Source organism: Castanea sativa, chromosome 5 (genome assembly GCF_040712315.1).
Source record: "Castanea sativa cultivar Marrone di Chiusa Pesio chromosome 5, ASM4071231v1".
Taxonomy (NCBI): Eukaryota; Viridiplantae; Streptophyta; class Magnoliopsida; order Fagales; family Fagaceae; genus Castanea; species Castanea sativa.
The window spans coordinates 58,236,111-58,260,314 of NC_134017.1; the positions used below are offsets into that span (position 1 = coordinate 58,236,111).

Consider the following 24,204-nt stretch of genomic DNA (forward strand, 5'->3'; position numbering starts at 1 on the left):
GTTTGGGGACCTTCTCTTGTTGCTAGTATTGGTGGATCTCGATATTTTGTTGTTTTCATCGATGATTATTCTCGTTACAGTTGGATATTTCCTATGAAATCTCGTTCTGAAATTTTGCCAATATATAGTAATTTTGCAAAAATGGTTGAAACCCAATTCTCCAAAAAATCAAAATATTTCGTTCTGATAATGCTCTTGAATACATTCAATATACTTTTCAAACTCTGTTACACTCCTATGGCACTATACATCATCTAACTTGTCCAGGTACCTCTCAGCAAAATGGTCGAGCTGAACGTAAACTTCTTCATATTCTTGACACTGTTCGTACTCTTCTTCTTTCTGCCAAGGTTCCTCTTCCATTCTGGGGTGAAGCTGCTCTTCATGCTGTTCACACCATCAACCGCATTCCAAGCACTGTCATCCATAATCAAATTCCGTATGAGCGTCTCTTTGGGTCACCCCCTGACTATCATCACCTTCACTCTTTTGGATCTGCTTGTTTCGTTCTTCTTCAATCTCATGAGCATAACAAACTTGAGCCTCAATCTCGACTTTGCTGTTTCCTTGGTTATGGCGAAACACAAAAAGGGTATTGATGTTATGATCTTGTCTTTCATCGCCTTCGTGTTTCTCGTAATGTTGTCTTCTGGGAACACCGCTTGTTTGTTGAACTCTCTCATTTTCGTTCTTCCCTCACTACCTCATCTGTACTTGAAGTTTTTCTAGAGGAGTCTCATGTTCCTTCTCCAACTCCATTTGATCCTCCTTTAGACTTCTCTATACAAACACCCGATCCTTTTAATGTCTCTTCTGGACAAGTCGAAGATGAGTAGATTGATGACAAGCTACCCCAACTCGAGCCTAGGTCCCCCGCTCCTGCTCCGCCTGAAGATCCTCCACAAAACCTTCCACCTCCACAAGACATTCCACCTCGTCACTCAACCCCGGTAAGATTCATTCCTGCACATTTACTTGATTATCATTGTTACACTGCACTTGCTACACTCCAAGAGCCTCAAACCTATCATGAGGCCTCCACTGACCCTTTATGGCAGATTGCAATGAAAGAGGAAATTGATGCATTAACCAAAAACCATACTTGGGACTTAGTTACTCTCCCTCCTGGACAGTCTGTGGTTGGTTGCAAGTGGATCTACAAGATTAAGACTCGCTCAGATGGGTCCATTGAGCGCTATAAGGCTCGCCTTGTTGCAAAAGGTTTTACACAGGAGTATGAGATTGATTATGAAGAGATCTTTGCTCCAGTTGCCCGCATCTCATCTGTTCGTGCCCTCTTGGTTGTTGCTGCTGCTAGTAAATGGGATCTTTTTCAGATGGATGTTAAAAATGCATTCCTTAATGGGGACTTGAGTGAAGAAGTTTACATGCAACCTCCTCCAGGTCTCTCCATTGACTCCAACAAGGTTTGCCGCCTTCGCCGAGCATTGTATGGTCTTAAACAAGCTCCTCGAGCCTGGTTTGCAAAATTTAGCTCTACTATCTTTCGCTTGGGTTACACTGCCAGTTCTTATGATGCTGCCTTATTTCTTTGTCGTACTGATAAAGGCACCATTCTACTTCTCCTCTATTTGGATGATATGATCATAACTGGTGATGACCTTAGTGGCATACAAGAACTCAAGGATTTTCTTAGTCAGCAGTTTGAGATGAAAGATCTTGGACATCTTAGCTATTTCTTGGGTCTTGAAATCACTCGTTCCTCAGATGGTCTTTATATTACTCAAGCCAAGATGCTTCTGATCTTTTGTCTCGTACTGGACTCACTGACAGCAAGACTGTTGACACTCCAGTTGAGCTTAATGCGCATCTGACTCCCTCGGGGGGGAAACCATTGTCTAATCCTTCTCTTTACAGACGATTAGTTGGCAGCCTAGTTTATCTCACAGTTACTCGTCCAGACATTTCTTATGCTGTTCATCAGGTCAGCTAGTATTTGTCTTCTCCACGGTCGACTCACTATGCTGCTGTTCTGCGCATTCTTCGATACTTGAAGGGCACTCTCTTCCATGGCCTTTTCTACTCAGCTCAATCTCCTCTTGTACTCTGTGCATTCTCTGATGCTGATTGGGCAGGAGATCCCACTGATTGTAGATCCACCACTGGCTATTGTTTTCTACTTGGCTCTTCCTTGATTTCTTGGCGAAGTAAGAAACAAACCTTTGTGGGCCGCTCCAGTACTGAAGCAGAATATCGTGCTCTTGCTGATACCAAATCTGAGCTTCTTTGGTTACGATGGCTTCTTACAGACTTAGGTGTGTCTACATCCTCTGCTACACCTCTTTATTGTGATAATCAAAGTGCCATTCACATTGCTCACAATGATGTCTTCCATAAACGGACTAAACATATTGAGATTGATTGTCATTTTATCCGTTATCATCTTGTTCATGGTACTCTCAAGCTCTTCTCCGTCTCCTCCAAAGATCAACTTGCAGACATCTTCACCAAGTCCCATTCTAAGGGACACCTTTGTGATTTGGTTGACAACCTCAAGTTGGTCTTACATCCACCTTGAGTTTGAGGGGGGCTGTTAACGTACACTCATATGTGGGCTTGGCCCATCTAGATCACTTACTTGTAGAGCACACATTGTACTACTTGTAGTGGACTCATATTTACTTGTACTGCACTCATATTTACTTGTACAGCACTCGTATGCCTCCTATATAAAGGCACTCATGTATATTATTTTAGTGTGAAATATAATACTATTGAATTTAGTATTTCTAACATAGCCTAAGTCAACAAAGCCATAATGATGAATTACAGTGCGAAAGCAGTCCATCTGGCGGGTTGGTCTCAAACTTCCTCCACTTTTCTAGGACTGGCTAATGATTTCATTATAGTCTCCTACGCACAGCCATGGGAGATTGTTGGAGTGTCTAAGTGACTCAAGCAGCGTCCATGTTTCCTCTCGCTTGCTTGTATCAGGATGACCATAGAAGCTGGTGAGCCGCCATGTTATACCTGTGTTAGTACCTATGAAGCACGGGTGCGGCGTTTGGGCCACCGCACCCGCGTCGGACGCGGCCGGACGCGGCGACGCGCAGGCGACGTCGCTGCCTGCGCGTCCGTGCCGCGTCCGGCAATAAAATATTATTTTTTTCGGCGCGATTCGCGCCGATACGGCGCCGATTCGGGCCGACGCGCGCCGATTCGGCCTGAATCGGTCTGTATCAGGCGATTCTGGCGATTTCGGCCGATACCGGCCTATACCGGCCGAAATCGGCAGATTTCGGCCAAAATCGGCCGATACCGGCCGATACCGGCCGAAATTCAAAAAAAAAAAAAGAAACAGGTGCGAAACGCACCGTTTTACTTAGCCCAAAAAAAAAAAAAATAAAAAAAGCCAAACGGCTGCGTTTTGTAAAAAATTTTTTGAAACCCTTAAGGCTTAAGCTCTCTTCATTTTTTTGAAACCCTCACAGATCATTCGTCCCAGCACCAGCAGCCAAACGCCCAAACCTCTCTTCATTTTTTTTTTTCTGTACTCTCAGCCGCCCCACTGCCCAGCCCCTGCCTCTTTAAGCTAGTGCTCTCAAGTCTCAAGTCTCAAGTCTCTCCCACTCTCTACCTTCAGTCCTTCACACTTTGTCTCCCTTGCTCTCCGTCTCCCCTCACTGTCAGTGTCAGGTATCATAGCTGATGGCTCTCACACTCACACTCTTAGTTTATTGTTAATATATGATTTTTTAGTTAGTTAATAGCTAAATTTGCAACTATTAGTTATTATGATTTGTGATTGTGTTGTGGCTGTGATGAACTGATTTTTTTCTATTTTTTATTTTATTTTTTGTGAGTCTTGTGACGTTTAATTTTTTATTTAGTTAATACTTAATAGTTATTATTACTTAGATTTGTGATTGTGTTGTGAATTGTGAATCTGTGATGATCTGATTTTTTTTTTTTTTTTTTTGGTGAGTATGTGACAGTGGGTTTGATTTTTTATTTAATTAATAGTTATTATATATTTGGAAATTATTTGTAGGTTAAATTGAATCTGTTGAATTTGAAATGGATGAAGCTACTAGCACAAAAAGTTCACCTTCATCTAATGAAGGAATGCCAAATGATGAAGCTCCTCTTTGGCAGTATGTGACTAAAATAGAAAAACCATCTGGTTCTATTGTTAAATCAGGTGGAAACACACACTTTAAGTGCAACTATTGTGGTAATATTTATTTGGGATCCTATTCTAGGGTTAAGGCTCATTTATTAAGAATTGTTAATAAAGGTATTAGAGTATGCCCTAGTGTGACACCGAGCCATAGGTTGGAAATGCAGCAAATGCATGATTAAGTTGAGAATGATAAGTTAGAAAGAGAACGGAGAAAACAAATTCCCTTACCCCCACCTCCCCCAAGCCGTGGGCCTATTGGGAGTATTCCCCCATTTCGTACACAAGAAGAGAGTGATAGTACAAATCCCTTTGATGGTAATAAGAGGAGGAAGGTTGTGAATCCTATGGTGGAGAAATTATTCCAGAATAATGCTAGACATGAATTGGATAGTCAAATTGCTAGGATGTTTTACACTGGTGGGATTTCATTTAACTTTGCAAGGAACCCATATTATCGTAGTTCCTATTCATATGCTGCTACTAATAACATTCCAGGTTATGTTCCTCCTGGATACAATGCTTTGAGAACAACACTTTTGCAAAGAGAAAAAGCTCATGTTGATAGACTTTTGAAACCAATTAAGGATTTTTGGGTTGAAAATGGTGTAAGTATAGTTTCTGATGGATGGTCAAATCCACAAAGGAGGCCTCTTATTAATATTATGGCTGTATCAGATGGAGGTCCAGTATTTATTAAGGCAATTGATGGGTCAGGTGAGTTCAAAGACAAGCATTATATTGCTGGGGTGTTGAGGGATGCTATAAAAGAGATTGGACATGAGAAAGTTGTCCAAGTCATCACTGATAATGCTAATGTGATGAAATTTGCTGGAGCTCTTATTGAGGGTGAGTATCCTAAAATATTTTGGACACCCTGTGTTGTCCACACTCTCAATCTAGCTTTGAAGAATATTTGTGCAGCAAAAAACACTGAAAAGAATGAAGTTACATATGAGGAATGTAGTTGGATTACACGTATTGCTGATGATGCATCCTTCATACGTGTTTTTATTATGAACCATTCAATGAGGTTGGCAATGTTTAATGAATTTTTTCCATTAAAATTGCTCCAAGTTGCTGATACTAGATTTGCTTCGGTTGTGATAATGCTAAAAAGGTTGAAGTTGATAAAAAGATGCCTTCAAGTCATGGCTATTAGTGAGCAATGGGCTTCTTATAGGGAGGATGATGTTGGAAAAGCTCAAAAGGTGAAAGAGATGATTCTAAGTGATTTTTGGTGGGATAAGGTTGATTATATCCTTGAATTCACAGCACCTATTTATGATATGATACGAGTAGCTGACATAGATAAGCCTTGTCTTCATCTTGTGTATGAGATGTGGGATTCAATGATCGAGAAGGTAAATGTGGCAATATATCGACATGAAGGCTTGGAAGATAATGAGTATAGCTCATTTTGGAGTGTGGTGTATGATATACTTATTGATCGTTGGACTAAAAATTGTACTCCACTATACTGCTTGGCTCATTCCTTAAATCCTAGGTAAGTACATTTATTTTCTATTTTCTATTTTCTTTAGTTCCCCTTTCTAGTAAAACACATGTTTCATTTATATTTGTTTTTTAATCTTTAACTCTAGGTATTACTCTACTGAATGGCTTTTGGAGAATTCAAAACGCATCTCTCCACATCGAGATCATGAAATTTCTATGGAAATGAGCAAGTGTTTGGATCGATTCTTTGAAGATGTGAATGAATTAAATGTGGTGAAGTCTGAGTTTGCTGCATTTTCAGGAGGGAGGTTTCCTTCACCAGCTGTCTTGACAGATAGGTGGGTCTTACAACCTTTGGTTTGGTGGCAATACCATGGCTCCACATTTCCAACTCTTCAAACCCTTGCCCTTAAACTTCTTGGACAACCTTGTTCATCTTCATGTGCTGAGAGGAATTGGAGCACATACAAATTTATTCATTCCTTAAAAAGAAACAAAATGGCTCCTGCACGTGATGAGGATTTGGTATATGTGCATTCTAATCTTCGACTCTTGTCAAGGCGCAATGCGGAGTACATAAATAGAGATACAAAGATGTGGGATATTGCAGGAGACTCTTGGAATGAAAGCGACATACATGGAGGAGCTGGAATTCTTGAGAATGCAGCTCTTACACTTGATGAGCCAGAGTTGGAGGCCATGGTTATTTGGAATGTTAGCACTAGTGTTACTACTAGTGAAAGTGAAGTTCGAAGTGAAGCTATTGATCTTGATGATGATGAAATTGGTGTTTGATTGTGTTGTTGATTGTCTTGTTGATGTATCTTTTACTTTGTTTTAGTTTCAAACTTGTGAGTTGTATTTTAATTTTCAAACATCATGGAATGTTTATATAATGAAGTTGTATTCTAGTTATTATTTACTATTGTTCTTAAATTTGGTATATGTTTATATAATGTGAAAAAAGTATGTTTAGCAATATATTAAAAATATAAATAAAAATATTTTTAATAATTTTTTAATCGCCGCACCCCGCCGCACTCGCACCCTACTTTTTCAAAAATTGCCGAGTCCCGCACCCGCTCCCGCACCCGCACCCGAATCCCGAAACGCACCCGTGCTTCATAGGTTAGTACAAACTACATTAGCGTCAATGAACCAACGAGAAAATTTTTTGATGTGTACCTGAGTGTCAGGTTTCCACAAGAGCGCTAAACCATTGCTAAGACCTTCACTTGTAACCACAAGAGCTTGGTTGTAAACCCAATCCTGCTTCATGTTGTTAGCTGTTCAGTAGTGAGTTTGGTCTCCATTAAGAAGACACAGATGGGAGCTTGTTTGTTCATGGCTCTCTTAAGAGCGTTAACTGTTTGGAGGTTTCCAAGCTCCCGACAATTCCAACTCAAGATACTCATTGCTCTCGGTGGTGCTTCACAGCAGTCACGGCCGATCCTAAATTGTCTGCCATGAGCTTGCCCAAGGCTTTTGTTTCTTCATCCAGTAAACGTTGCTTCTTGTCGCTGAGGACACCACCCTGTGTTTCATCTGCATGTGCTTTACGTTTTGGGCCCAAAAATGATCCCTTAGCTTCAGTAATATGTTTTGGGCCCAAAGTTGGTCCATTAGCTTCAGTAATATCCATTGCATGGTTTGGTGGCCCAAGTCTTTTCCACGTGCCAAGTCTCGGGCCCACCTAGTTATCTGTGTTGGAGCGTGTGGAGTTAATGGCCTTGGTGTGTATATCTGACATGTGTGGCTCGGTTTGGGTATGGGGAATATTTTGTTGGGGCGTTGCCAAAGAATCTGAGATTTCCTTTTGTGAAGTGGTTGACGTTGAGGGGTCGTGAAAGGAAATATTTTGAGTATTAGTGATGATTGATTGTGCCAGCTGTATGTGTTGAGGTTGGGAGTTTGAGTTTGGAAAGTTCTTCAAATCATGGTCAATATATGCGTACGGAAAAGATTCGAGTCTGACAAAATTTCCTTATTTGTCGACATGGGTTTGTGGGTAGTTGCTGGAGTCACGGCTAGCTTTAATGATGGTGTTGGCGGCGTTGTGGTCGTCGTCAGAGTAGGTTTTGTGGATGGTGAGGGTGCTGGGCGGTGGTTCGAGGGTGGTGTCGAAGTTGGATTAGACTTAGTTTTCACAACCTGTGGCTGCTGGAGGTTGGTTGTGCTGGGCCGCAACCAAGGATCATATTGTTGCTCATCCTTGTTCAGAGGGCATCCACTTTCTGTCCATAATTTGCAGTCTTTCTCATCATGATTTATGAGCCCACACCAATAGCAACAAATGGGCATTCGTTCATATTGTAAAGAAATCCAAAGTGGGTCTGAGTCACCCATGTTTACGAACCGGCCGCGACAAAGAGGTTGGTTGATATCAATATTAGCCCGAACTCTGATATATCGTCCACGACATTCTCCGTTTGGTGGGGCGTCAACTTGCTCAACATCACCCAATGATTGTCCAATAGCTTCAGCTTTTGCTTTGTTCATACGGCTAATGGGAAGGTTGTGAATCTGTATCCAGAAGGAGGCCCTATCGAATTTGGCATCATCCACAGACTCCTCAACAGTGGGTTTATATAGACCAATCAGATATTTGTCGAATGACCAAGGTTGCTGTGAAAGGATTTTATGCGTGTCGGCCTCTTCGGAGAAGATGATCAGAACTGTGTTGGAGCCGAGATCACGGATTTCAAAATCTTGTACTGAGCGCCACATGCTCTTGAGGGTTCTTGATAGGGCTCTAGCGTTAACTCTACGCTTGGTGAAGAGTTTTGCTACAAGAACTCTGCTATTGTTCTCTATATCAGGGGGCAAGGTGACCATTTGACTCTCTTTTGCATTGAGTGATAAGCGGGCACATTTTCCAGTAAGGTCGTCCATGGAGCACCGTGTGGGAGAGGGGAGAAGGAAGGATGATGTGGGGTTAAGAAGAGAAGGACAGAGTTCCACCGGTGTGGGGAAGAGGTGGCCTATACTAGGATAGGCGTTTGGGTTTTCATTGTCGCAAGCTTCCTATGAGAGAGCTAACGAGAGGAAAACAAAAAACAAAAAAACAAAAACTGTTACCAAATATAACCTAAGCTTTGAAGCACATTTTTTTTGTTTTTACGTAATTGAGATTCAAATATTATTTTGAGAGTGTACTTTGTCTTGAAAATAGTCTAGATGATTTGGTCATTTTAGAAACTGCTAGATTATCGAGAGAATGATTCAATTAGGAGCCTCATTCTGCAATTTAAATTTTGGGAATAAAATAAGGGAGCGTTATATTTAGGCTTTGTAAATCATTGCTCCAATGTCAAGTTAGGGGAGAAGACTAGAAGAGTGCACATTTTGCCTACATTATTGGTAGTCTTATAGAGAACTTGCTTCATGCTTCTTTGAAGCCTTATTGTTTTAACCAATCTTGGCCCCTTGGAGCTACAAATTGAGCTAACAACATATACCCTATATTTAGAATGTCTTTGAGTAACTACATAGAGAGAGGCATTGGTTTTTTGAATTTCATATGATGAAGTACCCAAGGAAACTCGTTCATGTTGGCCCTAACCTTGCAGCTTTCACTAGAGCTGCACTTCAAATGCATTAGCGTGGAGATAGATGTGATAGATTATGAAGATGAAATTGGAATGCCCATCTCTGACGTCAATATGAGTGAGAACTTGAAAGCTGCTCTTGGGATAAGTGATGCATCTGCTCTTTGTGACAAAATAACTAAAACTCAGAGAAACAGTGGTACCGTCTACAAAGTAGGAGGGAAAACTCTTCCTAGGCATGCAAATGTGAATGCATGTCAATAAATTTTATAAGCAACAGCAGCCTTAGCTACACGGAGAGGTCTTTGATATAGTCTGCCAATCTGCATTATATCCTCTTTTCTGATGAACTTAACTCCACTGCCACTCAAAAGTGAAAGCAATGGGGAGAAGCAAGGTTTCTGCGAGCAAAATCCTAAGCCAGTTGCAAACTGGAATGGATTAATTATACCATTCAGCAAGCCCCTGATCAATTAATTTACCTTCCTTTGCCTAATGATAGTTCACACCACTTCACGGATGTAGATTTTCATAACTTTTGACTGAGGACATTGCCCTAGCTAATTAAAAACATTGATCTTGCAGCCTTTGCCCAGCATAAAGAATCTTAGGGAGCTGAATCAAAGTAAAAGTTCCAGCGTACATTCAAGACAATTGGAAAATTTTAAGCAATGGAAAAGATGCCACGGAATCTTGCTTCAAAACAATATGAGTACAAAAGCTTTCACCTAAAATTAAAAGCTTCATCATAGAGTTGGACAGATAAGGTTTCCATTTCATTCATCTCTGATAAAAAAAATTTTGTACTTCCACCAAAAGATAATTAAGCAACCCCAATAATCATTCAATATCTGATTTTAAGCTTCATGCATACTCAAGCTCTCAAAGTCCATGCAATGGGAGCTTGAATCACTTAATTAGAAAGAGAAAATGTTCAAGAAGAATTGGCTACAAGCTTTTCCTTTTTATGTCTCTTTCCTTTTCCATCTTTCTTTTTTAATTTGTGCTCTATGGACATATATATGCATTTTCTATTTTCATCGATCAGACTAGCAGCATATAATTAAAAGACTTAAGTGACAAATAAATCACATTGTATTCATAAACCAAAGGGGGGTGGGGGGGGGGGGGGGGGGGGAGGGCGGGGGAGATTCTTTACTTACATTGTGTTTCCCAAGTGGTACCCATGATACATATTACAATTTGTGAGCAGCTTGACTAATGTTAGGCATTTCAAGGTCCGGTCTCCTGGCAACTACTTCTTTAGTTGAATCCGCTGGAAATGCACCTGTATAGGTAGTCAAAATCCTTGATTTCATGCTCCTGCTAATGAGAGAGAGAGAGAGAGAGAGAGAATTAAATCACCAAACGGCACCAAAGTCTGGATAGCCAAGAGACAACAACCAGTAGTTTAAACTTTCAAGGTAACAACTTCAATCAAGAATCAAGATAATAAAACAGATCTGGGACGATGTAAGAATGAGGAACTTGGCATATGCAGAGCTTCATAATCAACAGTATAGTTGCAAAACACATCAACTTTACAAGTCAAATAAAAGAAAAGTTCAGACATTCGGGAAGTAAGAGATGATTCATTTAAAGAAAATATAGAAGGTGGAGGCGGGGCAAGGTAAAGTTGGAGATTCACCCTGACAAAATATTTCTAAATAAGTGCAGCATAAAAGGTTGCATAACTGAACTCATAACATCTTAATCCAAAGGAATTTGGATAAAAAAATTATTGCCCAATAATAGCTTGCAACCTGCCACCTGAAATTTAAAAATAGTTTTATACAAATACACACAAATCTTCATAGGTTTTGAGCATATACAGGTCCTTTCCAAGAAAAGAATGAATATATGAATGGAAAGCTTAAAGTTCTCTTAAATTATCAAGATGCCACACACATTGATTTCATGGTATTGAATTTGGTTTTTTGATTATTGAATCCATGTGTGCCTGAAAGCCATTCCATCCAATTTCAAGCATGAACGCACTCATGCAGTGCATATGGGTGTTCAAGTCACCAAGCAAACCGATTGATTTCAGCCAATTTCCTCATTTATCATGGTTCAGTACAATGCTTACTCAGGGGGAGTGGGGGAACACCTATGATATAGACTCAGTAGTAGGTTCAAAGGTCTGGAGCTATCTTCCCCATCAGATACGGATCAACTATTTCATTGACGGTCCCTTCTCGTTTGCATTTTCTGACCCACTCAAGAAGATGCCGCTGCTCTAATGTTTTTTTGCCACAGAGTAGTTGCAGCAGTACCAACCCAAAAGAAAAGACATCGGATTTATCAATCAGCTCCCCGCATACGAAATACTCCGGATCTATGTGTTCTAAAGTACTACTCTGTACTCCAGAGTAGGCACTAGAATCCACCCTAATCAAAGCCTTTGACAAACTCGGTGGACCCAACTTGTACGACACGAAATCTGCCAACTTGGGCTCCCATTTCTCGTCCAACAGAATGTTACTCGGCTTTACGTTACGGTGGATGATGGTATGCTTCAGCCCAGTGTGAAGGTAATGCAGAACACGTGCCACTCCAATGGAAATCCGGAGTCTTTGTTTCCACGGGAGGGGATTATCGTGGTTAGTGCCGTAGAGATGTTCGCCGAGGTTTCCATTGAAGATGAACTGGTAGACTAGGATCATCTGTCGATGATCAAGACAATATCCAATGAGAGGGGCGAGGTTAGAGTGGCGTAGCTGGCATAGCAACAACAACTCAGTCTTTAACTCGTGAAAACCCGCCCTTGAATCGATATTCACACCCTTTATTGCAACGCTTATTGTAGTAGGGTCATCGATAAACCCCTTGTATACTGTCCCATAATCCCCCTGACCAATTACGAAGTATTCATCGAAGTTATTGGTAGCTATTTTGATCTCAGCGAGTGAAAAACGACGGCATAATCCCTCAGGAAGAACTAAATCAGATTGTTTTGTTTCGTCTGACCTTCTCTTCCTGGACGGCCTAAATAACTCTGAAATTCCTTTCATTTGAGGCTTCCGTCACCGCCCTTTTTCTTCTGTTTTTTTTTTTTTTTTTTTTTTGGGGGGGGGGGGGGGGGGGGGGGGGGAAACATACATACACGGTGTGTTTTTATAACTGAAATGTGAACAACACCGCCATTTTTTACTTTGCTGTATACCATTACCAATTGCATTGAATTTAATCAGTGCAAGGAATTTGACCAAGAAGTAGCACCATGTCGGTGTCCCATTTATATGATTGTGCACGGGTCAAATTGATGTGCTGCTCTTTCCAATTTGAACTCATTCTCCAGGTCGCACTAGTATTTTGTCTTGTTATGATGATCATCATTGTTATTATTACTAGTCGGTGCGATGCATGGGATTTATTAAAAAAAGACAATAGTGCAATTATCTATTCGATAGTGACTTTCTTTGAATATGATGTTTGCTTCAAAATCACTTAACACATACTTCAACAATCTTACATTATAACTTATAAGTATATCTAACATGACCACAATCATCAATTTGCATAATTTGCATATTTTAGAAAGCAACATGCATCATAAACTTGACATCTCACATAATGTTCATAAAATACTGTTAAGAAAATTCTAGTGCACCTATGTTCATAAGAAACTTACCATGATACATACTGATTTTTTAGGCAACCAATCATGGGTAGTGAGTGGGCCATGCAAGCAAATCCATCTGCCAAGGAATTCATTACAATATAATAAACAAAAATGTTAAATGTCTCATAACTAAAAAGCATTGCTACAATCTGTTTTTGAATCCATAATTGTAGTGCTGGTAGTCATGATGCAAGTGAGCAAAGAATGAAAAACCATGTAAAATATTTGTCATGGTAAGAACATGGAAACACGTACTTACAAAGATGCCCTTAAATCAATGTCATAATTGTGAAGCTAAAATTTTCTTAACAATGACTTATGAACAATTACAAAGCATAAGACATATAATTATCTCCTTAAACATATTACTTATTAGTGAACTATTTCATTTTACCCATAAACAAAAAATTAATCATTAAGCAAACTTTTTTCCAAGATCAAACACATAGATAACAAAAACTCACAGAGCCCTAGAAATATTTTTTGAGAGCTTTTCAAAATCATCAAAGAAAATAGAAAATCAACCACAAAATCTAGATTGCTCTCATTTTGCAGCAGTTTTTTAAGTTGTTTAAACTGGTCATCCAAATATCCCTTTTTATCACCAATACCAATAATTAGAATTCCTCTACCAATCCAAACTAAATTAATTAATAGACCAGTAAAAATTTTGTTTGATTCAGTGGAAAATAGGCTAGTTTTCCAGTGAAGTAACAAAACCAGACAAATACAACATAAATATCCTTTCAAAAATAACAAATCTTAGGGGAAAAAGAAACATTCCCAAAAAACAAATAAATGCTTAAAGAGAACAAAATCCACCTAGAGTAGAAATCCACTTCACACCCAATTTATTGAACAATCTCTCAAAAGCAATTATAACCCCACCAAAAAAAGAAAAAGAAAAAGAAAAAGATCACCTCATCTAGATAAGCAGAGTGTTCTGGCCACTATCTTTGAAATTGAGTCATAACATCGATGGTGGCTTCTTTTCTCAATAGAGTGAGCTTTTATCACTCAGCAAGACTAACCCATAAAACAAAGTGCTGGATTAAAGCAAATCTTATTATAATCTTAGAGCTTAGAGAGGGCTTTGACTAAATAGTTATAGTATGCATAATCTCTAGAGTTATAGATAATTCAATACAATTTTAATTACATAAATCCCTAACCCTTTAATTTACAAAAGTAATGCAAGCTGAAAAGTAAAAAAAAAAAAGAAAAAAAAAAGATATAAAGCATAAGTTTGAGGAATGGCCTTTTGCATATACATTTTGAACATGGCTTGCAAAAGATTGGGGTTAAATGTCCTTTGGTTTCTCTACACCAAGGTTATATTGTCCTACTATACTGAAAGATGTACACCTTCCTTGCATTCCTCAGGTGCCTCATTTAAGTCCAATAGATATGTAAATGCAAATCAACACATATTGAAGATTAAAGCCCACATTAGCTCTAAAGCTTGGATATTTAGCTCTCAAAGATTTGTTCTTATACTCCTATAATTATATTGAAAAGGCTAACTATATACTAAGTCTTTATCCTCTTTAAGTATGGAATTTCTTATCAATCTAACAAAGAATAGGACTCTCCTTTAGGCCTTGAAGAAATACAGTAAGGAGTATGAATAGTTGCAAAATAACAGAATTAAGTCCACCTTCAAAATAATATAATTCTTTCCTCTTTCCATTTCAAAAAGATCTAAAATTCCAATCTGCATAATCTAGTTCTTCTTCCAACCCCAAGAAACCCATAAACACCACTCCATACCTAATCCCTACCAGTTTTCCCTCACCATACCCAATTCTATGCATATTTAATATCACAAAACCTTATTAGAATTCCCAAAAACAAATCTGATTTCCCTAAACCCAAAACTTCTGCAACAAATTTCAGATTGCATTTGTAGAAGCCTCAGCCTTTAAGGTAATCTTATAGATCTACTACCAATCTCAAATTTGATGGCCAATGATATTATTTTGTTGAGTTTCACATATATGGAAAATGATGCAAAAGATTTGACATGGCTATATAAGACTGTACGCAATTTAGGTAGAAATCAAATGCTCTAATTTATTGAACTTACAATTTCTTGAATTTGTATAAGACTATAATTTCTTAAATCTAAAATACCGTACGCAATTTAGGTAGAAATCAAATGCTTTGTCAATGCTGACATAATTATGTAGGAATAAAAGTTCTTGACTTCAAGAACTAAGAATCAAAAGATAATCCACTTGGTTGTATAAGACTATAATTTCTTGAACCTAAAATACTGTACGCAATTTAGGTAGAAATCAAATTCTTTGTCAATGCTGACATAATTATGTAGGAATAAAAGGCCTTGACTTTAAGAACTAAGAATCAAAAGATAATCCATCTAATGGACATTCATTACTATCACTTCATATTAACATTTTTTGTAAGTATTGAATCTATTGGTGTATATGACAGAGCTCCAATTAAAAACCACAACAATTAAAACAATCATCTACACCACAACACAAAGTACTGAACCAAAAAGACAAAGCTCCAATTTAAAACCCCAGCATTCAAAATTTCAACATAACAATCATCCACACCATAGCACGAAAGAGGCATTAACAAAATGTAAAAAGGGAAACAAAAAGCATTAAGCAAAAGAATGGAACACAAGAAGAACTGGGATTCAGAGATACCTCAATCGAATCCTCTAGGTTCTGTCAGTATTTATATAGGCTGAAGAGAGGAAGATAGGAAGGAAGGAAGTCAGATAGGCGGCTGTTATCGTGAAATTGTAGAGCAAGAAGGTGGGGAGATTTTCACGGCTTCAAATCATATCAGATTCTTTTACCTTTGAGAAATGATATGTCCACAACATTTTTACAACATTTTTATAACAAATCCTAAGTGGCAAGTTGTTACTGGTTGTTATTGTTGGGACAAAAAAGTAATCTTAGTGTTAGATTCAAATTTGAACCTATAACAACTAACCACCTATGATTTATTGTAAAATTGTTGTAAAAATGTTGTGGACGTAGCAAAAGTTCAAACGATGTGAAACTGTAGAGCAAAAGTTCAAACCATTCGTTTGTGCGTAACCGTAGAATAGAAAGGTGGGAGAAATTCAAACGGTCTGTTTCCCATTCCCCACGCTGTGTTTCTCACGCAATACTTTTGTCAAACCTTGTTTCACGGTTTTATGTTTCTTGTTGTCCTTAAGTTGAGAAGGCTTTGGGTTTGGGCTTTATGGTAAAATTAAATAGATAAGAAGTGGGCTTTTGGTGGAGATAGGCTGGGGTTTATTATAGAGATTTATTATGATTCTGAAATTTGTAAAAACTATTTAAAAATTGTTGGACAAATAAAAAAAATGATGAAAATGAAATGGCCACTAAAGTGGCGCAATGTGAGCGTAGCAACATTAAACGCTACGTTTCAGCTTTTAGTTATATATAGATTAGTCGTGAATCTGCGTGTTGCGCATAATAATTATTTTTATGGTGGTTTTATTAAATTTTTTTTTACAATTTAAAATAATTTACTAAAGAGTAATGTATTTCGTAATTATATTTTTGTTTATTATAGGAATAATCATAAATGTAATATAGGAACAATTATAAATTATAAATATAAATTTTGTAGTACCAAAATGAAAACAATATAATTTTTCTCAGAAATTCAAAAGGCAAGTTAACGAAAATATTCCTTTTTTAATAAAAGTTATTTATAATATTTTGTGAATCATTAAAAGGAATATAAAATTGTGAAATTATTCTTTTAGTTTTAAAAAAACTTTCTTAATACTTTTTTTTTTTTTTGCCTACAATCCAAAACACCGTAAAATGTAACTTAAAAAATTAATAAAACTTAACAATGATTAATTGGACCAATTAGGAAAACAAATTGTTGTTGATAATCTATTAAGGTTATTTTCTTCGTCGAAATTGTAATTTCATCTACCCAAAACATATTATCAAATAAACAATTATTAGCAAAATCTAAGAATTAAATTTCTATATATGTATTTTTACAAAATAATAATAATAATAATAAAAATAAAATTGCAAAAGCTAAAATTTTTCATCCCTCTGATTATTTTCGTTTGGCTAACCTTTGATTTTATCTAAATAAATGACATTATAGAGTACTTCTAATACAACTATTATTAAGAGTACTTTGTCCACCACAAAGGATTAAAAATAACCAAAAATTAGTAAAGTCTCATAGTTTAATATCTAAATTGAGTACTATAAAAAATCATGCTATGTAATAAAATAAATACCAAATTATCCAAATCATGCTATTTAATAAAATAACATTATATTTTTATATGCTATATTTAATTCTTTATAATACAATATGATAACATTTAACAATCAAAGAAAAAAAAATTTAAAAACTAAACTAAATCACATTAACCCAAAGTAGAGTTTTAAATAATATAAAAAATTATCAACCTAAAGCAGAAATGCAAGAAAAAAAAATCCACCAAAAAATTGTGTGTGTGTGTGTGAGAGAGAGAGAGAGAGAGAGAGAGAGAGAGAGCAACCCTTTTTTTTTGTGAGGGAAAACTATGCATAAAATGGTAGAGATAGTGACAAATTTATAGTAAGAGAATGTAAACAAGAAGAGACAAAAATAAAGGAAGATAAAGGGAAAGAGGAAGAATGATATTAATTTAGATGGTAGTGGAGAGATGAAAAGGTAAGAGAGGGAGAAAGGTTGGAGAAGTGTAAATATTAAAAAAACAAATGTTAAAAAAAATTATAGGAAAATTGGAAAGAAAAAAAATAATGACGTGGATGCTGATGTGACTTATTTGTGCCATGAGCCAACTTGATTGATACTGTTGAAGTAGTTCCTCTAGCGTTCTGCCAGAGCATTAGGATATTTGTATGAAATATATGTGTTTCCTTCATACCATGGGCCCTGATAAGTAAAACCATTGATAAGGACAAGATGCTTTGAGGGGTGAACCTCCATCCAATTATCTTACCCCTTTTTGGTATCAGAGCCAAGTTGGCCCGGTCGGAGTTGTAAGTTACTTTTGTTATTATTCAATCAAGTTGGTCGGCATTGCCGCCATAGTTATCCAAGTTACTTTGAGCAATATAATTATTTTGAACTATTTTATGGATATATCTCCCATACCCCATATATTGTTTTACATCTATTTCATGATAACTCTCCCATTCCCATTTATTTATTTCTTCATCTGTTACTATTTTGTCATCTTCTTTTACATTTGTAAATGGTAGGCTGAGCCCCCTTCTTAGCTATTCTATTTGTTATTCTGTGATTATTTGTTCAGATTAACTTTTGCTTCCCAGTTATCCGCTTCCTCTTATTCTTGTGTTTAGCCCTAAAGTTTGTTGCAGATATACTGTTGAGACATTCTGAGTCTGGATTTGTGTTGTTAGCCTTATAAATCCAGTTTCTTCCTGGTTTGGCTTGGTCAGCCCATGATAAGCCGAGGGAACGCGTTAAGGGTGGTCCCCCATTTGGAAGATTGTGGTAGAAATGCGTTGGCACAGATAAGGCTTTTGTCAAGGTAGTATACCCTGTTTCAGATCTAAAGGTTTGATTCAGAAGTTTGAGGTTAAAGGTGACGAGGTTGTAACTGTTAATTTAAGCTTTTAATCCTGAAAAATGAATAGGTTGTTTAGAAGTTACTCTTCTACCAGCAGTAGATGTTCCCAACCATCATCCCTCTTAGAGATACCAGCAGATGTAGGAATACTTAATTCAGAATCTTATGAGTTATCAGATGTAGATCTAGACATAGGAGATTGGAATATCCCTAAGGTTCCCACCAACCAGATTTATAAGTCCTCATGGACTTGGAAGAAAGCCTTCAAGCCAGACTACCATGTTAAGACTATAGAGCAAGTTTATGGTATAAACAAGGAGTACGAAACGTGATACTTGTTATCCCCTTCAGCCATTTTAGCACATAGGAAGCAAGGACATAACTTCCTACACATAGGTTTAGTCCAGGTCGGAGTTAAACTGCTTTTCAGAAAAGGTTTGAACAACTCAATCCTTATGGCCCTCAGAGATACCCGTCACATTAGATTCTATGACAGCCTCTTAGGAACCATAGAAACCAGTCTTAGCAACAGACCAGTCCATTTTGATTGTTTCCCAGATTTTGCTATCCATATCCACGACAAGAATGTTATCAAGTTACAGACTAAGGTCGGTTGAGGCCATGTGCGGAAAATACAGATAAAGGTCTACTGAGACCATGGGATTACAATTGTGAAAACCGGTTGAGGTATTACAAAAGTAAAGGGGAGCCATCTGATTACAAATATTGGGTTGTAAAGAGGAGGCAAAACTGAGGTGCTCTGAGGTATTTTGGGAGTAATTCCTAAAATTAGACCTGCCTCAGAATGGAGACTTGGCTGCCTTATATAGACTGGAGGAAGCCTTGGATGCCATCTGAAGATTGCTGGAATCACGAAAGGTGAAATGCTTTTACTGCGGTGAAAACTCTTCCCACTGAAAGCAAACAGTGCTTCTGAATGATTGTGTTTGTGAACAGTAACTTTTACTGTTCATGAATAGTGACTTGTCCCCTGCTTTTCGAAATACTGTTCATCTATTGCTGATGGATGAATAGTGATCTGTCGGGGAATCTGCTGGGTGTGGATACTGTTCATGATGCGGGAATTGTTCATATTAGTGGCTGGTGCTGACTTGGAATAGTAACCAAATTGGAACCTTATCCTGAGTTGCTTGGTTAGGATGCTTTAATCAGTATCAGGAGCATTTGATGGATATCCTTCATAAGGATCCCATTGGGACTCGTCGTCACAATTATGCTCGTGATACATGGCATAGTGGTTGCAGAGTTCACAATATAGGAGAGGTTCATGTACTGGCTTTCTTCCCGTAAGGAACTCCCTAGGATTATCGGGACCAAGCTTTTTAAGATGCCTAATAGTAGAGTCATATGGTCTTCTTTCAAAAACATAGATTCTATCCGTAGAACCTATAAAATGGTAATCTTTCCATAGATCTTGGCTGACATCAAGAATTTGGTTGTTGAAGTAGTTCCTCCAGCGTTCTGCCAGAGCATTAGGGTATTTGTATGAAATATATGTGTCTCCTTCATACCATGGGCCCTGATAAGTAAAACCATTGATAAGGACAAGATGCTTTGAAGGGTGAACCTCCATCCAATTATCTTTGTCCCATTTTGATAGAGTACTCCAACATCTGATAGAAACAAAAGGGTTGTTGATTTGCTTAACAGCATTTTGGATGATCTTAGGTAGTTGGTAGATTTGGTCATGACTTGTTAGCTTGATAAGTCTGATGAAACCTGATTCAAACATTTGTGAGAGCCAAGCCAGATTTCTCTCATCAGCATCTGTCCTGTCTTTATAGTTAATCAGAAGTCCAGGAAAGGGATGTTTATTTTCATATACTCTGGAGCTGCTTCCAAAGTATTCTTCCCATGCAGCTTGCATGAGAACATTATCAATATCATCTGAATCATCTGGATTAAGGATAGTGGTTGTGACCAGAATTTTGAAATGTTCATACCAAAGATTCAGAGATTTGTTCATAGCCTTGCTTCCCAGAATACGAAATTGTAAATCTGATGGCAGGTTGGTAGTGGCACTTCTTAGAGTAGCTCGAGTCTTAAGACTAAGCCTGGCATAATCAGTACCGATAATAGTCACTTTATCCATTGAATGGATGTCCTCTTTGCCAAAGAGTTGACTGGTTAAGACTTTATTCGTAGCCTCAAGATTAACTAGGTAAATTTCTAGTGCTTTAAGGGTTTTTTGAAAAAGGTCTTGGTTTTTTCGGGTGTAGGCAAATTGAAGGTTATTAAGGAGACATTTAATGGAGTAGAGTAAGTCTATATATGCTCCATTATTGAATTGTAAAGTCCTAGATAAAACTTCTTGTAAAACAATAGGCATATCACCACTGGAATATGTCACCGTTACAGGGACAAATTCCTGAAGGGATATCGATCCTCTATGGCTAGTAGAGGATGCGCCTTCATGCATTACAAAAGGCTGTCCTACTGGTAGTTTTTTGTCTTGATGATAGCCTTTTGCTGGTGCTTTCCCCTTGTTCTTCTTCTCTGCTGAAGAAGTCATAATCCACTTATTAGTGGTATTAAATATTACTCTCTTACAATCCTGCCAAAAAGGGTTTGGATCATTTGAGGTTTTTAAATAATTATTAAAAAAACCTTTTATTTTTGAAACTGATGGATGCAGAGGTGCAATTGCTTTCATGATGAATGCATGATGATAACTGGGACCGACCTGGGTCAAAAGAATCATCAATTGAGATGAATGAATCAAGGTGATGGGCTTGATTATGAGATGGAAGGGGTTGGATGGTGACAGTACTGAGAGATTTTGATATAGAAGCTTTCTAAAGAGAGCTAACCTCCCAAGGTTCGGGGCTTCTTATGAACTCAAATTTACACTAACCAAAGGGATAGGCTATGATTCCTTCACTATCTGTGGTGAAAGGGTATAATAAACATAGGTAAGGGTTTCCTAAGATGACCTTATCTGTCATGTTTTTAACAAGGACAAATTTTGTCTTAAAGGATATGCCATTTTGGCAAACCTCGGCTTGGGGAAGATTGAATTCAATTTGCATTCTTCCGCCACTTGCGGATGTCAATCGCTCTATAGACTTTTTGAAGTATTTAGAGGGAATGATTCCTTCTTGAATGCAGTTAAGATCAGCTCCTGAATCTATTAAGGCTATGACCTCGAATTCAAAATCTTTGCTAATGACAATCTTGACTTTGGAATGCCATTTATGGAAGCTATTCCTGTTGATAGTATCTAAGAATTTTTCTGTGAATGGTTTATTGCTAAGATCAGCTGTGGGGTTACTGTTTCTTCCTCATCAGAAGGGTTTCAGAATGAGGGACCTTCCTCAATGCCTTAATGAGAAGTGTTTTCCAAAAGTTGGACTCTTCAATTAAGAAGATCACAATCAACCTTGAGAATGGTTAACTCTTGCTTTAGGGTTCTAACTTCTGACTTGGTCTCCTTATTTTCTCTTTGAAGGTCGTTGATAGTAACTTCCTTTTTGGACTGGGTAAATCTATTGTAGATTTGCTCTAAATCTACTTTGGGTTGTTGGATCCTTAGTTCAGGTTTACCGATTTCCTTTACTAAGGTTTGATGGAACATGGTAAGCTTTTGAGCCTTTATAACAGGATCTTTTATTACCTCTATGAGGTCTAGGAGAAGTTCTTCTTGCCTGTTGAGAACATTGATGGTTTTGTTCCTACAACAACCATCTTTGCATGGTGTAGGTTCATCCAGGCTACTAGAGGTACTAGTTCTAGAGGATTCAGAGGATGACCGATATATCTGTCTGAGTTCACTGCCACTAGCGCTGCTGAATGACTCACTGTTAGAGTGATCAAGTCCTAGTAATTTAAAGATCTCATGCTTACTGGGTTGGTCACTAATGAGGGTATTGATAAGGGATTTGGCCTTAGCTCTACACTCACTCTTGAAATGACCTTTCTTTCCACAATTGTAGCATTTTCCTGATGCTTGTGGAATGGATTCCAAGGATTTTCCTGATCCTTGGCTTTGGATTTTGAGATCTCTGCATATCTTCATTCTTTCAGGTCGAATGGTGCTAGAGATGTCTCCATAGGTTAGGTTATCATAATCTATGACGCCTAAGGGACTGCAAATGGTTTCTTTGACTTTCTGGCCAAAAAGTGTTGGTAATCCATCGATGAACCTCTCCTTCCAAAACGGAGAGTTACAATCACTCCTATGCATGACTCGGGTAGTAAAGACATCTTCATACCATCGATAGTCACCTAGAGTTTTACATTTAAGGTTACTTAGCTGTTCGTAAATTCTAGATGTGATATTGCTGGGTTTTCCTATGAAGTGTTTCATGATTGTATAGATCAGGGTGTTGACTCCATTAGGAACTCCTCTTTCAATATTGTCAAAGATCGGGGCTCCTTCCTCATCTTTTACAACTGCATGCTTGATGTCTTCGCTAGACATGTCTATTAGGCAGTTGTTCTACCATTGTAGGAGTTTCCTTGTAAATCCTAAGACCATCATTTCTATGATTTCCTTGTGAGGACGGCCTTCGTCCAGGTAGTTGTTGGCTACCATAGTCATATGTTGGATCTTGTTTAGGGTTTCTTATTTCGATAAGCCATCTATGTTCCATTCATAGAGTTTACCAGAGGATACTGAGAATTGGTTGCTGACATTCTGTTCTTCGAATTGGAGGTCAGGGGGTGTAGGTCTAGGGTACCAATTCCTGGTTAGACTGGTTGGATTTATGTTGGGATGGTAAAGCCGTTTTACCTGTAAATCTTGAAACTGGTTTTCTAGTTGTTCTATCTCTTTGTCAGATTCTTGACCAGAATTGCTAGAGGCTGGTTGAATGTCTAAAATGTTAAGCTGGCTGATAGCGACTGAAGAAGGGGTGACTGGTTCCTTCTTAACAAGTTCTTCTAGTTTTTGGGCAACTATTTCTAGGGTTGTTTTGTCCTTAGGGTAATTGAGACTGGTGTGCTGAGTTGTGGGCAGCTTATCTAGGGGCTTTTCAAGGGGTGGATGGCTCGACCTTACAACTTCCTTGGTTGCATTGGGTTCTTCTATTGTCCATGTTCTGGTAAGGACACAAATCTGTTTGTGCTGTCCACAGTATCTTTCAAAGTATATGAAAAAGGGGACATTACGGGATATATCCTTTATGAATGCTGTCCATGCTTCAAATACTTCTACTTTTTGCTCTCTAGTGTAATTGGCTTTATAGGCTTCTCTTTTGGTTTTGTTTTCCTCAGAATCAAATTCCTTTCCTAATTCTTCTAGGTTAGGAACAAATTGTTTGTTTAAAACCAAGAGGTGGTTATCTATGGGAGGATCTTGAAATGGTTGTTCCATATCAATCCCAGAAAGGGATGGAGGGGATTGCTCACAGTCGTCTACTCCATTGGCCACCGAATTATCTTTGGCTGTGTAGCAAGGTGTGCTGAGCTGGGAATTGGTTCTAACTCCCTGGAGTTGTACACCTAGATCTCTTCTAGACTTTGGGAATGGTGATCCTAAGGGTCTGGTTGAGCTACACTGGGATGCAGATCTACCTCTAAGGTAGATAGGTGACTGCCTATGGGGTTGGTGTAGATCTATTGAGGATCTAAACTGGGATATATTCAGAGGCGTTCTACACTCATAATCTAGAGGAGTGCTGAGCCTAGATCTGTCAAAACTTAACCTAACCATGCCATCAGCTAGCTGTTGGACAAATTCTAGATCTAGATTTTGGGTTGGGTTTTGGATCTGTAGAGTATGGTTCTCATTCTCTAAAGTCCAATGGGCTGGGAATGTGACCTCTGTCCATTTCAGGGTTCTAGGAACCTGAATCTTGGCACTAGGGTCAGTGGTTTGGATGAGGGTTGTCTCACCCAA

The 24,204-nt window shown here is 38.1% G+C and overlaps 1 long non-coding RNA gene across 2 annotated transcripts in view; it reads right to left on the reverse strand.

The window, feature by feature from the left end:
• LOC142634384 (uncharacterized) overlaps window positions 1–15,603 on the reverse strand; it is a 35,672-nt gene extending 20,069 nt beyond the window's left edge. The window contains exons 1-3 of one of the 2 annotated variants that reach the window (XR_012844132.1): window positions 15,451–15,603; window positions 12,782–12,848; window positions 10,311–10,473 (exon numbers count right to left, since the gene is read on the reverse strand). This is a non-coding gene — a long non-coding RNA (uncharacterized LOC142634384). The remainder of the gene's footprint in view (window positions 1–10,310; window positions 10,474–12,781; window positions 12,849–15,450) is intronic. The other variant, XR_012844133.1, reaches the window with a different exon arrangement.
• Between the last annotated feature and the right edge of the window lie 8,601 nt (window positions 15,604–24,204).